This window comes from Gopherus flavomarginatus, chromosome 3, assembly GCF_025201925.1.
Source record: "Gopherus flavomarginatus isolate rGopFla2 chromosome 3, rGopFla2.mat.asm, whole genome shotgun sequence".
Taxonomy (NCBI): domain Eukaryota; kingdom Metazoa; phylum Chordata; order Testudines; family Testudinidae; genus Gopherus; species Gopherus flavomarginatus.
Window position 1 is genome coordinate 248,415,236 of NC_066619.1, and position 16,195 is coordinate 248,431,430.

General features: G+C 40.8%; 1 protein-coding gene across 1 annotated transcript in view; it reads right to left on the bottom strand.

Moving 5' to 3' along the window:
- Positions 1-15,508, bottom strand: part of LOC127048197 (uncharacterized) — a 420,995-nt gene extending 405,487 nt beyond the window's left edge. The window contains exon 1 of the mRNA XM_050947732.1: positions 15,488-15,508. The gene's annotated coding sequence lies outside the window, so the exon portion shown is untranslated. The remainder of the gene's footprint in view (positions 1-15,487) is intronic.
- Between the last annotated feature and the right edge of the window lie 687 nt (positions 15,509-16,195).

The following is a 16,195-nucleotide window of genomic DNA, read 5'->3' on the forward strand; positions in this document are numbered from 1 at the left end:
CCTTTCCAAATGCAAACGGATGGACATCATACCAAATGGACTAAAGGTAAAAAATCCACTGCTATCTACATACTACACAGACCACAGTGAGAGATTATGCCATACTCTATCAAAAAAACTGAGGAACCACCTGATCAGCATCCTATACAGCAAACAGGAAAACATCAAAAAAGAGCTCTCCAACCTGGAGACTCTCATTAATAACCAAACTTCTATACAAACGGACTTCACTAGAATAAGACAGGAGATCTACATTACTCACTTCACCTCTCTTCAAAGGAAAAAGGACTGTAAGCTGTCTAAACTCCTACCTGCCACATGGGGCCACAACAGTGGTACCCCTAACCCACCCAGCAATATTGTCAATCTATCCAGCTACACACTCAGCCCAGAAGAAAAGTCTGTCCTATCTCGGGGACTCTCTTTCTGCCCTGCGACCCCCACCAACATGATACAGTTCTGTGGCGATCTGGAAGCCTACTTTCGCCGTCTCCGACTCAAAGAATACTTCCAGGACAACACTGAACAGTGCACTGATACACGGGTGCCCTCCCACCAACAGCACAAGAAAAAGAACTCCACATGGACTCCTCCTGAGGGTCGAAATGACAGCCTGGACCTATACATTGAATGCTTCCGCCGGCGTGCACAGGCAGAAATCGTGGAACAACAACATCGCTTGCCTCACAACCTAAGTCGTGCAGAACGCAATGCCATCCACAGCCTCAGAAACCACCCTGACATTATCATCAAAGAGGCTGATAAAGGAGGTGCCGTTGTCATCATGAACAGGTCTGACTATCAAAAGGAGGCAGCCAAACAACTCTCCAATACCAAATTCTACAGGCCACTTCCCTCAGATCCCACTGAGGAATACACTAAGAAACTACAGCATCTACTCAGGACACTCCCTACACTAACACCAGAAGAAATCAACATACCCCTAGAGCCCCGACCAGGGTTATTCTATCTACTACCCAAGATCCACAAACCCGGAAATCCTGGACGCCCCATCATCTCGGGCATTGGCACTCTCACCGAAGGACTGTCTGGATATATGGACTCTCTACTCAGACCCTATGCCACCAGCACTCCCAGCTATCTCCGCGACACCACTGATTTCCTGAGGAAACTACAATGCATTGGTGACCTCCCAGAAAACACCATCCTAGCCACCATGGATGTAGAGGCTCTCTACACAAACATCCCACACACAGATGGAATACAAGCTGTCAGGAACACTATCCCTGATGATGCCACAGCACAACTGGCTGCTGAACTCTGTGCCTTTATACTTACACACAACTATTTCAAATTTGATGACAATATATATCTCCAGATCAGTGGCACTGCTATGGGCACCCGCATGGCCCCACAATATGCCAATATCTTCATGGCCGACCTGGAACAACGCTTCCTCAGCTCTCGTCCACTCACACCCCTTCTCTATCTACGCTACATTGATGACATCTTCATCATCTGGACCCATGGGAAGGAGACTCTGGAAAAATTCCACCATGATTTCAACAGCTTCCACCCCACCATCAACCTCAGCCTGGACCAATCTACACGGGAGGTCCACTTTCTTGACACCACGGTGCAAATAAGTGATGGTCACATTAACACCACCCTATATCGAAAACCCACCGACCGCTATGCCTACCTTCATGCCTCCAGCTTCCATCCCGGGCACATCACACGATCCATTGTCTACAGCCAAGCACTGAGGTACAACCGCATCTGCTCTGACCCCTCAGACAGAGACCAACACCTACAAAATCTCCACCAAGCATTCTCAAAACTACAATACCCGCAAGAGGAAATAAGGAAACAGATCAACAGAGCCAGACGTGTACCCAGAAGCCTCCTACTGCAAGACAAACCCAAGAGAGAAACCAACAGGACTCCACTGGCCATCACATACAGCCCCCAGCTAAAACCCCTCCAACGCATCATCAAGGATCTACAACCCATCCTGGACAATGATCCCACACTTTCACAGGCCTTGGGTGGCAGGCCAATCCTTGCCCACAGACAACCTGCCAACCTGAAACATATTCTCACCAGTGACTGCACACCACACCATAATAACTCTAGCTCAGGAACCAATCCATGCAACAAACCTCGATGCCAACTCTGCCCACATATCTACACCAGCGACACCATCACAGGACCTAACCAGATCAGCCACACCATCACTGGTTCATTCACCTGCACATCCACCAATGTAATATACGCCATCATATGCCAGCAATGCCCCTCTGCTATGTACATCGGCCAAACTGGACAGTCTCTACGGAAAAGGATAAATGGACACAAATCAGACATTAGGAATGGCAATATACAAAAACCCGTAGGAGAGCACTTCAACCTCCCTGGCCACACTATAGCAGACCTTAAGGTGGCCATCCTGCAGCAAAAAAACTTCAGGACCAGACTTCAAAGAGAAACTGCTGAGCTTCAGTTCATCTGCAAATTTGACACCATCAGCTCAGGATTGAACAAAGACTGTGAATGGCTTGCCAATTACAGAACCAGTTTCTCCTCTCTTGGTTTTCACACCTCAACTGCTAGAACAGGGCCTCATCCTCCCTGATTGAACTGACCTCGTTATCTCTAGCTTGCTTGCTAGCACACATATATATACCTGCCCCTGGATATTTCCATTACATGCATCTGAGGAAGTGGGTATTCACCCACGAAAGCTCATGCTCCAAAACGTCTGTTAGTCTATAAGGTGCCACAGGATACAAAAATCAGTGGTTGAAATTGTATAGCCCGTGTTATACAGGAGGTCAGACTAGGTTATTGTAATTCTCCTTTCTGGTCTTAAAGATCTATGAATACCATGTTTCTCATGAATCTGTTGAACTGGAATTGCTTAGCTAAAGTACATGCTCAGGAATCCTTACAAACTGACAAGTCTTAATAATAAAAATCTAAAATAAAGTAAGATAAATAATCAAATAAATAATAAAAATAAATATGGGTTGTGAAGCACTCGAATTAGTTACCTAGGGAGGTGGTGAAACCAACATCCTTAGAGGTTTTTAAGGCTCAGCTTGACAAAACTCTGCCTGAGATGATTTAGTTGAGGTTTGTCCTTCTCTGAGCAGGGGATTGGACTAGATGACCTCCTGAGGTCTCTTCCAACCCTAATCTTCTATGATTCTGTGATTCTACTAATGATAATTTACAGTCAAACCCTGTTTCTCTTTCACACACACACAGACACAAATATGCAATTAATGTTTCAAAGTTCATTCTAATTTCCTTTGAATTTCTCCAGTAGGTATAAAGATACTTTGTAATCATATTCTTAGGTTAATTTTATGTTAATGTTAGAATAAAGGTAAACACTTAAGTTATAAATCACATGTTTAATATAGTCCTAAAGGCAACTTTCAAAAGTGTTCTTACCTAATAAGCACAGGTAAGTAAGAAAAATTACTATGCCTCTTCCACAATTTTGGCCTATAACTAACTGCCACTGTCTGTGAAGTGTCAGTGGATTGCACAGTACATAATTATGCTGCTTTAACGCTTGTAACTATCTCAAGAGTCTTGATTTAAATTTTTCTCCATTAACAAGCTTTCTCATTCTTTCTCTCAAGTTGGAGATATGTGTCTTTTCAACTATTTGATCATGAATCACTTAATCAGCGAGGCTACCAAAATTGCATGTAAAAACTAATTTGTACAATGCACTTACCTACTTTTCATTTGGTTCTCTGGAGTTTTGCACTCGGCAATAGAAATAATAATTCTCTGCCAAATTATGACATCAGGCCAAGTATTTCATAGAATCCTAGAAGTGTAAGACTGGAAGGGATCTCGAAAGGTGATCTAGTCCAGTTCCCTGCACTTAAGGCAGGATTATGTAATAACTAGATCATTCCTGACAAGCATTTGTCTAATCTGTTCTGAAAAAGCTCCAGTGATAGAGATTACACAACTTCCCTAGGCAATTATTTCCAGTGCTTAATTACCCTGACAGTTAGGAACTTTTTCCTGAGATCCAGACTAAATCTCTCTTGTTGCAATTTAAGCCTTTCCCTTCTTGTCCTATCCTTAGAGGTTAAGGAGAACAATTTTTCATCCTCCTCCTTGTAACAACCTTTCATGTATTTCAAAAGCTATTATCATGTCCTCCATTTGTCTGCAATTCCTCAGACTAAACAAACCCAGTTTTTTTTCCAATCTTTCCCCATAGGTCACGTTTTCTTGACCTTCAATCATTTTTATTGCTCTCCTCTGAACTTTCTCTAACTTGTCCACATCTTTCCTGAAATGTGGTACCCAGAACTGGGCATAATATTCCAGCTGAGGTCTTATCAGCATGGAGTACAGTGGAAGAATTACTTCTCTTATCTTGCTTACAACACTCTTGATAATACATCCCACAATGATGTTTGCTCTTTATATAACAGTCTTACACAGATGACTCATATTTAGCTTGTGATCCACTGTGACACCCAAATCCCTTCCTGCAGTACTCCTTCCTAGGCAGTCATTTCTCGTTTTGTAGGTGTGCAACTGATTGTTCCTTCCTAAGTGGAGTACTTTCCATTTGTCCTTACTGAATTTCATCCTATTTACTTCAGACCCTTTCTCCAGGTGGTCCAGATCATTTTTAATTTTAATTCTATCATGCAAAGCATTTGCAAACCCTCCCAGCTTGATATCATCCACAAAATTTGTAAGTGTACTCTCTATGCCATTATCAAAATTGAACAATGATGATAATAATAATGCATTAAGTGCATCAGCTTCTTTATCATTGGTTATAAAATCAGGAAGGTCAGTTGTGTCCTTTGTCTGTCTTACCCCAAATAATGCAGCAGAAGTAGGTGTCCAATGGATCCTAAGGAGCAGAACTTGATGATATTGAAAATGAACCAGAGCTTTCTCATGACTGGTTACATTCATCCATTTGTTAAATTCTGGGTGCCCATAACAATTGCAAAGGGATTCCTTTGTTTATGTTATGGCTACCATCCTGTATGATAGGAAAAGGTAATAGTTGAAGATCTCTACTCTAGAAGGTATACAAAAATTTACATCAACAGTGCCTTCCTAGGAACTCCTAGTTATCAAATTCACAAGCTAAAAGTGCATGTTTTTTTCCTGAATGGCATCAGTGGTGAGGGTACAGTAGCAGCTCTATTTTGAGGAATTGTTTGTTAATAGTTGTGTTAGCAATGTGGACTGGATAGACTGGATGTTGCAGCCAGCCTTACGAAGTCACAAAACTATGACATTAGCAAACACTGTGCCACCTATTAATAGTGGTTTGCTCTTCTGTGATGGGGCTCAGATTCTTGGTCCTGATCTATTGATCCTGTAGTCAGCATTACTACAACAAGGGGAATGTTAACAGCAATCTCTTTGGGCGGTTAAGGAAAAAGCATTAACTGCCTTTAGAGGGAGCTCATTGCTGTCCTCCTTGGCTAGGAAGATGGTGACTATGCTGTGGTGTCTCAGAGTTGCTTGTGGCATACTTCTAAGTGGGAAATATGGAGAAACAGGAGAATGGAGGAATCCTATATCACATGTAGCTAATAGACTTATAACTTCCAATAGATAGATACAAAAATCTTTTCATTAATGCCTCATGACTAAAGCTACGTTTTAGACATGGGTATTTTTAGTAAAAATCATAGGTCATGGGCAGTAAACAAAAATTCACAGCTTGTGTGATATATGAAATTGCGGAGGGAGCTCCCTCTTATGGACACCCACCCATCCAGTTAGCTAAAAATCCCTCTTGGTAGTTGTTCTCTGCTTGCTTTACTTGTAAAGGGTTAAAAAGTCTCCCTGCATAGGTAAAAGGAAGGGAGTGGGCACCTGACCAAAAGGGCCAATGGGAAGGCTAGAACATTTTCAAATTGGAAAAAGCTTCCCCTTTGTCTATCTGTGTTATTCTCCCAGAGAGAAAGAAGAGAGCAGCTATGCTATAAGAGCTTGGGCCAGGTATGAAAAATCATCAGACCATACCTAGAAACTGCTCACTTAAACCCTCCAGATATGTAAGTAGATCAGGAAATGTCTAGGAAAATGCAGTTAGGTTTATTTCTTTTTCTTTCTTTATGGCTTGTGGATTCCTCTGTGTTAATCCCAGGTGCTTTTCTTTGTCTTATAACCTTTAAGGTGGACCTCAAGAAAGCTATTCTTGAGTCTTAATTTTTGTATTTGCTTTTTTGAAATCTAGCAATAACCTGAGTTTTCAGATGTATTTTTTTTAAATAAAATTTACCTTTCTTAAGAACAGGATTGAAGTTTTGTGTCTGAAGAGGATTGTGCACATGTTGCTTAATTAGCTGGTGGCAACAGCTGATTTCCTTTGTTTTCTTTCTCAGCTCCTCTCAGGGGGGTGGTGGTGAAAAGGCTTGAGGGTACCCACAGGAAGGAATTCCCAGGTATGCCTTCCTGAGTCCTCAAAGAGGTTTTTGCACTTGGATGGTAGCAGCATCTACCCATGCAAGGTCAGAGAAAAGCTGTTACTTTGGGAGTTTAATACAAGCCTGAAGTGGCTAGTATTAATTTTTAGAATCTTGAGGGCCTCCACCTGCTGCACTCGAAGTCCCAAGCTAGTAAAGAACAACTACCAAGAGGGATTTATAGCTAATAGGCTGGCTGGGTGTCCATAAAAGAGAGCTCTCCCCTCCTTTTCATTTATCAGTGCCCGTGACTTGTTCATAACTTGTACTATATACCCTTGACTAAATTTTGGGGAGGGGAGCGGAGCAGTGAGCGCCTCAGGTGCTCCAGGGAAGGCAGCCAGGGGGAAACACTACAGATGCTGGGGGGGGGTAGCTCAGGGAGGCGCCAAGGATGCTGGAGGGGGCCGAGACCTCTACTGGTGCTGCGGGGGACAGGGGGAAGAGGCAGCAGCCCAAGGCCCAGGACCCCCCGCTGGTGCTAGAGGGGAAGGCAGCAGTGCACAGCCCAGGACCCTCACTGGTGTTGGGGTGGAGGGTTTGACTGGGCTGGTAGGCTCCCTACTCAGCTCTGTGCCTCCTCAGAAGCAGCAACATCCCTCAGCTCTTAGCTGGAGGCGCAGCCACACAAATCTGCACACTACCTCCTCCTCGAGTGTGAGTGCTGCAGCTCCCACTGGTGGAGGCAGCATGCAGAACCCCTTGGCCATGCCTCCCCTTAGGAGCCAAAGAATGTCATTGCTTCCAGAGAGCCCCCCTGAGATAGCACCGCCCAGAGCCCTCACCCCTTCATGTGCCCAAACTCCCAACCCTGCGTGCCCCACTCAAACTCCTGCTGCTGCTGGGGAGGAGGGTTGGTGGTCACTGCAGAAGTCACAGACATCATGGAATCCATGAGATCCATGACCTCCGTGACAAACTCGCTGTTTACTCGTGACTATAGCATCTCTCTAGATTATATTTTAAAGCTGACTTGTAGCTAATCTTTTTTTAAATCTCAAAGATGGTAAAATGCTGAATCCCTTGGACATTGTAAACTTGTAACTTGCTTGGCACTCAACAGGTTAATGGCAATGGGATGACAGACTTAATTGGTTGTGCATCATGATAAATGTACTTTTTAATATAGTAGTCACATATTTAAAAGAACTGTTACTGATTAACATGCCTTGCTTCTTTATTCTACCTGAAAATCCAGAGCAGATACATTATCTTGGACCAAAATGTGGAGCGTGTATAAGACACATTGTAGAACAGCTTATTGGTAAGCACTGTGCAGCATGGGTTGAGCTTGACAGATGAAATGTAGGCTTCTTTTTTAACCTGATCATTGTTCCTATTTTTAGCAAATAGAATTTAAACACCTGCTTCGCTCTTTCATAATTTCAACATCTGTGGAATGCTTCTTGTGCTTTGTCATTTAGTAAAAGGCCCTACTGATAGTCTCTGACTTCGTCATTTATCATTGTAACACCTGGTACTGCATTTTGAGCTGATTGTTTCAAAGGTGCAGCTTACTTGGAATACATCTTTGAGTTCAATGGATGTTTTTATGCATTGTCTACAATGTCTTGCTTTGTGGTGATAGCAAAATCTGTATTTAAGATGTTCATCAAGGCCTAAGCAATAAAACATTTTGTAGTAGGCCTCAGTCCTTAAATTAAGATACTCTCCTTTTTTTCAGCAGACTGAAAACCTGCATAGAATTCCTCTCAGAAGTGTCTCAATTATATGATATGTAGCAGTTAATATTCAACAGTAGTCAATATTTCTAAACTGCTAAGGAAAAGCATGTGCACTACAGTGCCAGCCGATAATAAAATTCCTAATAGGTTCCCTCTTCATAAAAATAAAGGATTTCTTATAACATAATTAACTTTGTCATCGTTTTTTTTAACTTCTCTAGAGACTGGCTTTTAAACCGTAAAAGGTTGCCTGCAGGCTGCCAAAAAGGAGTCTGTTCTTTGCGTACTTCAGACCACAGAGAGATGTATTTTTTAGAAATGTGTAATGCAACATTTTATGCTGAGGTGAAAACTTAGAAATATCATCCCTGGAAATGGAGCAAAATGTCTGTATTTTAATATCAGGTAGATGCTGGGCGTGGGAATTTAAGTGACCTATCAATGTTACCCTTGGAGAAGCTTATATTAAAGAGTGTCTGTTGGTTGTTTCACAAGCCAGCGGCACAATCTTTCTATAACTTCATATTATATGGACAGCCATTTCTCCTGGGGATAACTGAGGGGCTTTGTGTGAGAGTGACAGGTTGTATCATTCTCACCTATCCTCTGTCTCAGTGGTTCTCAAACTTTTGTACTGGTGGCCTCTTTCACATAGCAAGCCTCTGAGTGCGACCGCCCCCCTCCCCCATAAACTAAAAACACCTTTTTTTATATTTAGCACCATTATCGATGCTGGAGGTGAACTGGAGTTTGGGATGGAGGCTGGCAGCTTGCGACCCCCCATGTAATAACCTCATGACCTCCTGAGGGGTCCCGACCCCCAGTTTGAGAACCCCTGCTCTATCATGTGCATCTTCTTAGGTCCTGGTTCTGTAAAACCTTACACATGCAATTAGGGTTAAGTAAGTGCATAGTGTTTGCACGATCGGGGTATTAGATCTTAAGTTTTTATGGGCAGTGACAGTTTATTGTTATGTATTGGATGGGGGTGGGGAGGGAGGGATAAACTGACTTTTTTTTTTAATTTTTGGTGTGCTGATTGATTTATACTATTTTGAAATTTAATTTCATATTTTTCCCTTTTAGAAAGGGGTGTGTGTGTGTGAGACTTCAGCTTGTGACTGAGTTGTTACACATTAGTGATAGAGATATTTTCTTACGAAGGAATAAAGTTGTGCTGTTTCAGATTTTGAATAATGATTGTTTAATTGGTTGCTTTTTGTCAAGTTTATACCCTTTTATTTTTTCAAAGATGAAGAAAGACACTAGTCAAATCCTAGTGGAATAAATTACTGTTTTAAAATCTAAAATCAGGAATAATCAGGAAAGTGGATGAGATCTTGTGTCTGAGTGCATCCTCTGGTATCTTGTCTTCTTCCTGGTGCCAAACAAAACCAGACCCACAGAGTGGAAGTTGGGGGAAGGAGAAAAAGTATGGCAGAAATAGCTGACCCCCTTCTTCCCCTGAGCAGCACTTGGGGGGAAGAGCCATGTGCAGAACTAATGTGGATCATCCTCGCCATAGGGATATGAAACTCCAGAAATGTACAGAATGTTTATCATTTTCTTTTAAGGTCTATAGGACTTAATGTTTCCAGATATTTCAAATATCTATAGAAGGTGCAAGACAGTACAGAATCAGGTGTTTTACTGGGAAGTTTTCAAGGTCACTTTTTATGTACATGGGTTTGATTTTCCTCTATTTCAGGTTGAGGAACACAATTATTGCTAACTAATGAGGTAGATCCTCATTCCCAGACTACATGCAAGAGCAGCTTTGCTCTTCAGAGTTCACTGCCACTTTTAGTTTTCCAAGAACTGCTGAGCTTGACATATGATACTCTATATGGTAGTTTCACAAGCCCTAGTTTTTCAGGAAGCAAGATTCGCTTGTGTCCAGTTAAGAACGGGCATATTGGGTCAGACCACACGTCCATTTAGCCCAGTATCTTGTCTTCTGACTGGCTAATGCTAGGTGCTTCAGATGGAATGAACAGAACAGGTATTCCTCACGTGATCAACCTCCTGTTGCCCATTCCCAGCTTCTGGCAAGATTCTCTTGTGTCCAGTTAAACAACACCAGGCTGGTTTCCATTCAATGGATCAGGTTCTATCACAACTGCTGTCATAATTTCTAGAATATTTTAGATTTATACTTTCCATAGAAGGGATAATTTACTGCTTTAATGTCAATCATTTTTCCCATCAGTTTTCCCCATTCTCTATTGTAGTCTTCATATATTTTCATTTGGATATTTTTTGCTTTTATCATAAACTTCTAATGGTTTTTCCATCTTGTCATAAAATATATTTGGGTGGTTGTTTTTTGTTCTCATTTTCTTCTTGTGTCTGGCTGGTATATCCCATCTCCTCCTTATACTGAGCTGTTGTAATAGCATGCATCAGTTTAGTGGTGGTATTTATTACAATTAAAACATCCTAGTGGCTTTGAGTTTATTTTATAAACTGAGACACACATTTGACTCATTGACCTATTCCTTTGCACTCTTATGGTTAGAAGCTATGTCCAAAACATTTCTCAGTGACAGGTCTGTTTGTGATAATGGTTTCATTTGAGTTTAATGTGAACCAAAATATACAATTCCCCTCCTTTTTATTTTCTCCTCTTAAAAAAGGAAGTTATCCATGTTTTACATCTCAGTTAAAATCGAATGGCAAATTCCCTCCCTCCATCCCTGATTAAATGTAAACCTACAATTGTAAATGACATTGGTGTCAGGTGTTTTCAAACCACACACACATCTTTTTCATGTTGGAACATTTGGGGATAGTGATATTTTCATCAAACAAAGCCCAGAAGAGTCTTCCAAGAAACTAGCATCAGGTAGACAGAAGCAGGTGGACTTGTGAGGCAAGGGAGAACACCCAGAAACTGATAACAGAGAAAGGCAGAAAGCAAGAAAGCCAATCAGTAGCCTGTGAGTACAGTGTGACCCTGAAAAAGCTAGAGAAAGAGCTTTTGCATCTGTTGTCTGTAGAGCAGGGGTTCTCAAACTGGGGGTCAGGACCCCTCAGGGGGTCACGAGGTTATTATATGGGGGGTCGCGAGCTGCCAGCCTCCACCCTAAACTCAAGTTTGCCTCCAGCATTTATAAATGGTGTTAAATATATAAAAAAGTGTTTTTAATTTAATTTATAAAGGGGGGGATCATACTCAGAGGCTGGCTATGTGAAAGGGGCCACCAGTAGAAAAGTTTGAGAACCACTGCTGCAGAGGCTTCAGGCTAAGCTAAGAAACCGTTCCTTTTGTTCTTGGTTCTTCCTGTGTTTGGAGGAGCTGGAATTTGTAGATTCTTGCAAACAAACAAGACTACATCAAAGAAAATACCCTATTACATCAGTTTCTACATCCATCTGGAATATGCCTCTGGCCCTGAAATTGTATGCCGCTCAGGTCAAAAGGGGATAACACTGGTGTTATGTGTGGATTCTAGTTTCCAAGGAGAGAAATTGTTAGCCAGTATTCCTGTTGAACCAAAATGGTGCAAATGATGGTGATGCTTGCATCAATAAAAGATGAACAAAATAATTTAAAACAAGACCTGTAGGCTTTGCAAAAGGAACTAAAGCAACATTTGGAGAATTCCCAGAAAGGACTGAGTGTTGCCTTGCAGGCAGAGGTCAAATATCTGTTGGAGCAACAACTAAAATGTGTCCAAAGAGGTTGGGAAGCTCAGCTGCAAAGCTCCCAGATTGTAATGGCAGGACAGATCAAAGAGGTGACCTGCAAACTGACTGCTATAGACCAGAAGTTCTTTCTAAGAAATAGTGGAAACCAGGAAAGCTTTAGCCAACTTGGAACATCTTAATAGTGATGAGCTGCAGCAGAGACTTAAGAAACTGAAAATTCAGCTCCAGAAGGAAATCAAGTGGTCACAGATCATGGTCGAAGTCTGCCACATGTCTGAGGAATTGAGCCAGCCAGAGTACTTGGGTAAGACCAGAGAGACAAGATGGGTAAAGGAATGTCTTTTATTGGACTAACTTCTGTTGTTGGTCCAATAAAAGATATTTCCTCAGCCACCTTGTATCTTTAATATCCTGGGACCAAAGGGCTACAATAACACAGCATACAGCATTGATTAAGAGTAGGCATTTGCAACAGTTTTCTACCCTGTTTGTAATCCACAGAGGCCTAGAGGGGAGAAGTTGGGCTGTCCCAGCTCAAATAATGCAAAAAACCACTATCTTTGAGGGGGAGGGAAACTCCCTAGGAGGCTTATTTGATTCAATTCAACATTACAGCTCAAATGATTGGCTGGGAATAGGGACAGAAAGGTGGGTTACTAGCAATCAATTTGAATGGTCAAATTCTGATGTTGTTACAGAATTAACCTCCAAAAAGAGACTGAGTTATCCAGATGCAAATCTTTAACATAGAGTTTGAAGCTAGTCATCAATCTGAGCACAGTTTAGAGCTAGAAATAGAGGGAAAGAAGAAACCTCACCTGAACTGGCTGAGGATCTGCAGAGGTGTGTGTTTCTGTCATATCCAGATACCACTGAGGACTTCCAGGATAAGCTGGCAATGGACCAATTTATAGCTGCTCAGCTGGACTTGGACTTGCAGATCATGCTAAGTGAAAGATGGCTGAAGACAAGCTGAGAGGCTGTGGAATTTGCTGCAAGAAATTGATTTTTTTCTTGCAGCAATGCACAAGCAGTTCACTGTGTAATCTTGCTACTAGTAAGGAAGATGGAAGCTGATCACCATGAGCCATGTAAGGACAGCCAGCTGTGTGTTGAATATACATGAGGAAAGAGAATATTCTAATCTGATTCACGATTTGAGTTGTAAAACAAGGGAAACTGTCAATAATATAAAATTAAAGGAAACAGTTCAGTTGAATGATAGTATGGTGACAAAATTGGCCACAAAAAGGATTGTTACAAATTTAAGGTAGGCCAAGACAGGCTAGTGTAAATGTTTAGTGAAAGCCTCTCTCCCAAGTCAGGAAATGGGGGAATACCAAATTGAAGGGGAAAATCTTGATAGAGGAACAAAGATCAGCCCCACAGTGTTTGTTTAGATCTGCACAGTTAAACAATAATAATGGGAGTATAGGTGTCTTACAAATTCATTTTGTGGAGTCATGAGAGAAAAACATAGCTGATGTTTGGTGACAAAGAGGATAAAGGTTGAGAGCTAGAACTATATTGGATGAATAATTCTATGACTGCTTCTGAGAAACTAAGAAACATCACGTCCTCTGAGGTGCCTTATCCTCAACTTCTATAATTTGATTTTATTATTTGTTATAAAAGTAATATGACACAAAAAGTGCAACTATTTAATTGGAAGCTTAAAACTGTTTGCTAGTGTAAACTAACCCCCTACTTTCTCATTAATTGTTATTCTATCTTGATTTGTTTTCTTTAAGGCTCTAGATGAGTATTTCTCTTCCTGCAATGCATATTTTCCTGAGTTTAGTGTGAGGGAATTCACTAGGTAAAGGGAATTCATCAGATATGGTCAGGATGCAAATTAAGTCTGCCTGTGGGCCAGTAACACACCCATACATTCAGTTATGTAAATTAACCAATAAGTATACTGTAGCTTGCTCAGTTAAGCCAAGTGTTTTGGAACAGGGAGACTTATGTGGCCCTGTTTTTCCAGGGTCTTTTGAGAATGAATAATTTGTGCAGAAAAGTTTAGTAAACGTTAAAAACTCAGGACACTTTCCTGGCGACATATCTTCAAAGAAAGGAAATCTGGGGAGGGCTGTATGGAACTATGTAAAATATGTGAGAAGGGTGCATAATTATTGAAGGACTGAGCACTTAAATATGAAAGGATGAATTTTTTAAGGTGCATCTACTTATTTCTTACTTCATCCTTCATTTTAGAAATTACACTACTTTAAAAAATTCCTAGTTTTTCCCCAACAGTCCTTACAGATAGCCAGCTTCACACTGTGTGTAATCAAATTCACCACCCATTAAAATGAGAGAGCAAGGGACAAATATGAATGTAAAATAAGAAATGGTGTCCTACATATATAGCTAATTTGAAGAATCACCTCCATTGAAACAAAATATAAAAGCTTTAAAGCTTTACAATGACAGACTCCATAGGCCACACAGCCTGTGTGAAATTGGATTCAGTGTGATTATTTCTGGGCAATAATTCAGAGCAAATAACATCAAGAAAGGCTTGCGTAAATCCTGACAGAAAAAAGTGGATTTAAATCAAACTAATAGGTTGCAAAACATATGAAATGTGCTTTGTACTGTGCCTTGGAGACACATGGCCAAATACATATTCAAAAAGTAAAAACAAACCAGAGTGATTTGAAGAATAAATTACTTGTCATCGTGATCTTTAAAAATGCCAGAATTTAATGCAAAAATATAATCCTAACATTTATTGCAGCAAAAATAAATGTCAACATATTAGACTTAACTGGCTAAGCCTTGTGGTAGCATTTCTGCAAAGTGAAAGGAACATGACAAGATGTATTTCACATTTATTGGAATGAGATTTGGTCTTCTTTATGATAAGCGGTAGATTTAAACACTTTATATTAATTTACTTCACAGTACTGAGAAAAACATTGACTCAGATAAGAAGTGGAATACCATATACACTCCTTACTGAAGCAATCAATCAGTCTTAGAAGCTAAATGTGTACTATGACAACATGAGAGCTTTGCAGTAGAATGCAAAAGGTACCATAAAATGTTTGAGCCATATTACACACTATATTGCTTATTGCTCATAAATATATAAAACAATACAAGATACAGTGTATTACTGATTATAATTGATAGTTCTCCATGTATGCACACATTCATATAGTAAAAGGGGTCATATTCTAGTTTCAGATGCATGTTACCAGTCCCTGTTGACTTCAGTAAACACATACATATCAAAGCCAGAATATGGCTATTCTCCCTCCTTTTCCCTCCCTCACATTGATAACCTTGGATGTATATGTGCATTTCCTGGTCCCATGTATTGTACATTTCTTATTTTTACATATTATCTTATTACACATTACCTTTCAATATCTGATAGATTTTACATATGCAAATGTGTACCAGTACACACACTGTGAGTTTTCTAAATCTTTACACCCTTAGGTAGGATGCATTCCAAATTCCACTGAAGTCAGTGGAAATCTTTCCACTGACTTCAGTGGGAGCTGGGTATGGTACAGTCTTCAGGGACTCTTAGGTGATCATCCAGTGGTTTGCTGGAATGGATTATTTGGATCATTCAATTATCTCTGTCAAATAATGAACAAAGGATTTGCTAGGATAGATTTTATGTATAAAAGAAAGTCTCTAATATTTTCGTAGGTATTTATTATTATAATTATTACAATATCAAAAAACTACATTCAAAGAACATTTTAGGTTGCAAAGTAAAGCTCTTGGAAGATAGGAAATTTCAGATTTACAACTGTTTGTGTAACCTTAATTTAGCCCCTCTGTACTTTCAGCCTGTGCACAAATGAGGCAGGGATTCTGTAGACAAAAATAGTCTATAATCATGTAATTGTTGATTACAGATTGCTCTCACCCCTCGCTCCACCGATATGGCCACCAGGTGCCCGTTATCTACCGGTTAATGAGCGTTGGGGTAGGGAGGAGGTTCGATCACTGGATGCCCTGGGGGGGGTGACAAGTGCCCAAGGGTAGCGACGGGGATAACGCAAGCAATCAGTCGTAGTGTTAAAGATTGAGGATTTATTAAATGAGTCACAGATAAGGATAAGGGACCACACGATTAGTTACAACTTGGGCTTACAATATAATACTAGAACAAATAACACAAACACTACAATTACAAATAGAAGCTGGCCCTGGTATTTTTCTAAGTCCCAGTAATTATTCAGGTCGTCCTAGGGGTTAGTAAAAGTGATATTAGTACTATTAGTAACCATAAATGCAGCAGCTAATCTTACTAAACACAGGTCGTGAGGCTTGACTGGCCCCCCTTGCTTTCAAGGCTTCCTGGTCAACGGGTTTCCCCTAGCAGGAGCCTTGGGGCGGCTGGAACCAGTCTTTGCCTCTTATCTAACAGCACAGTTATACTTAACAGCT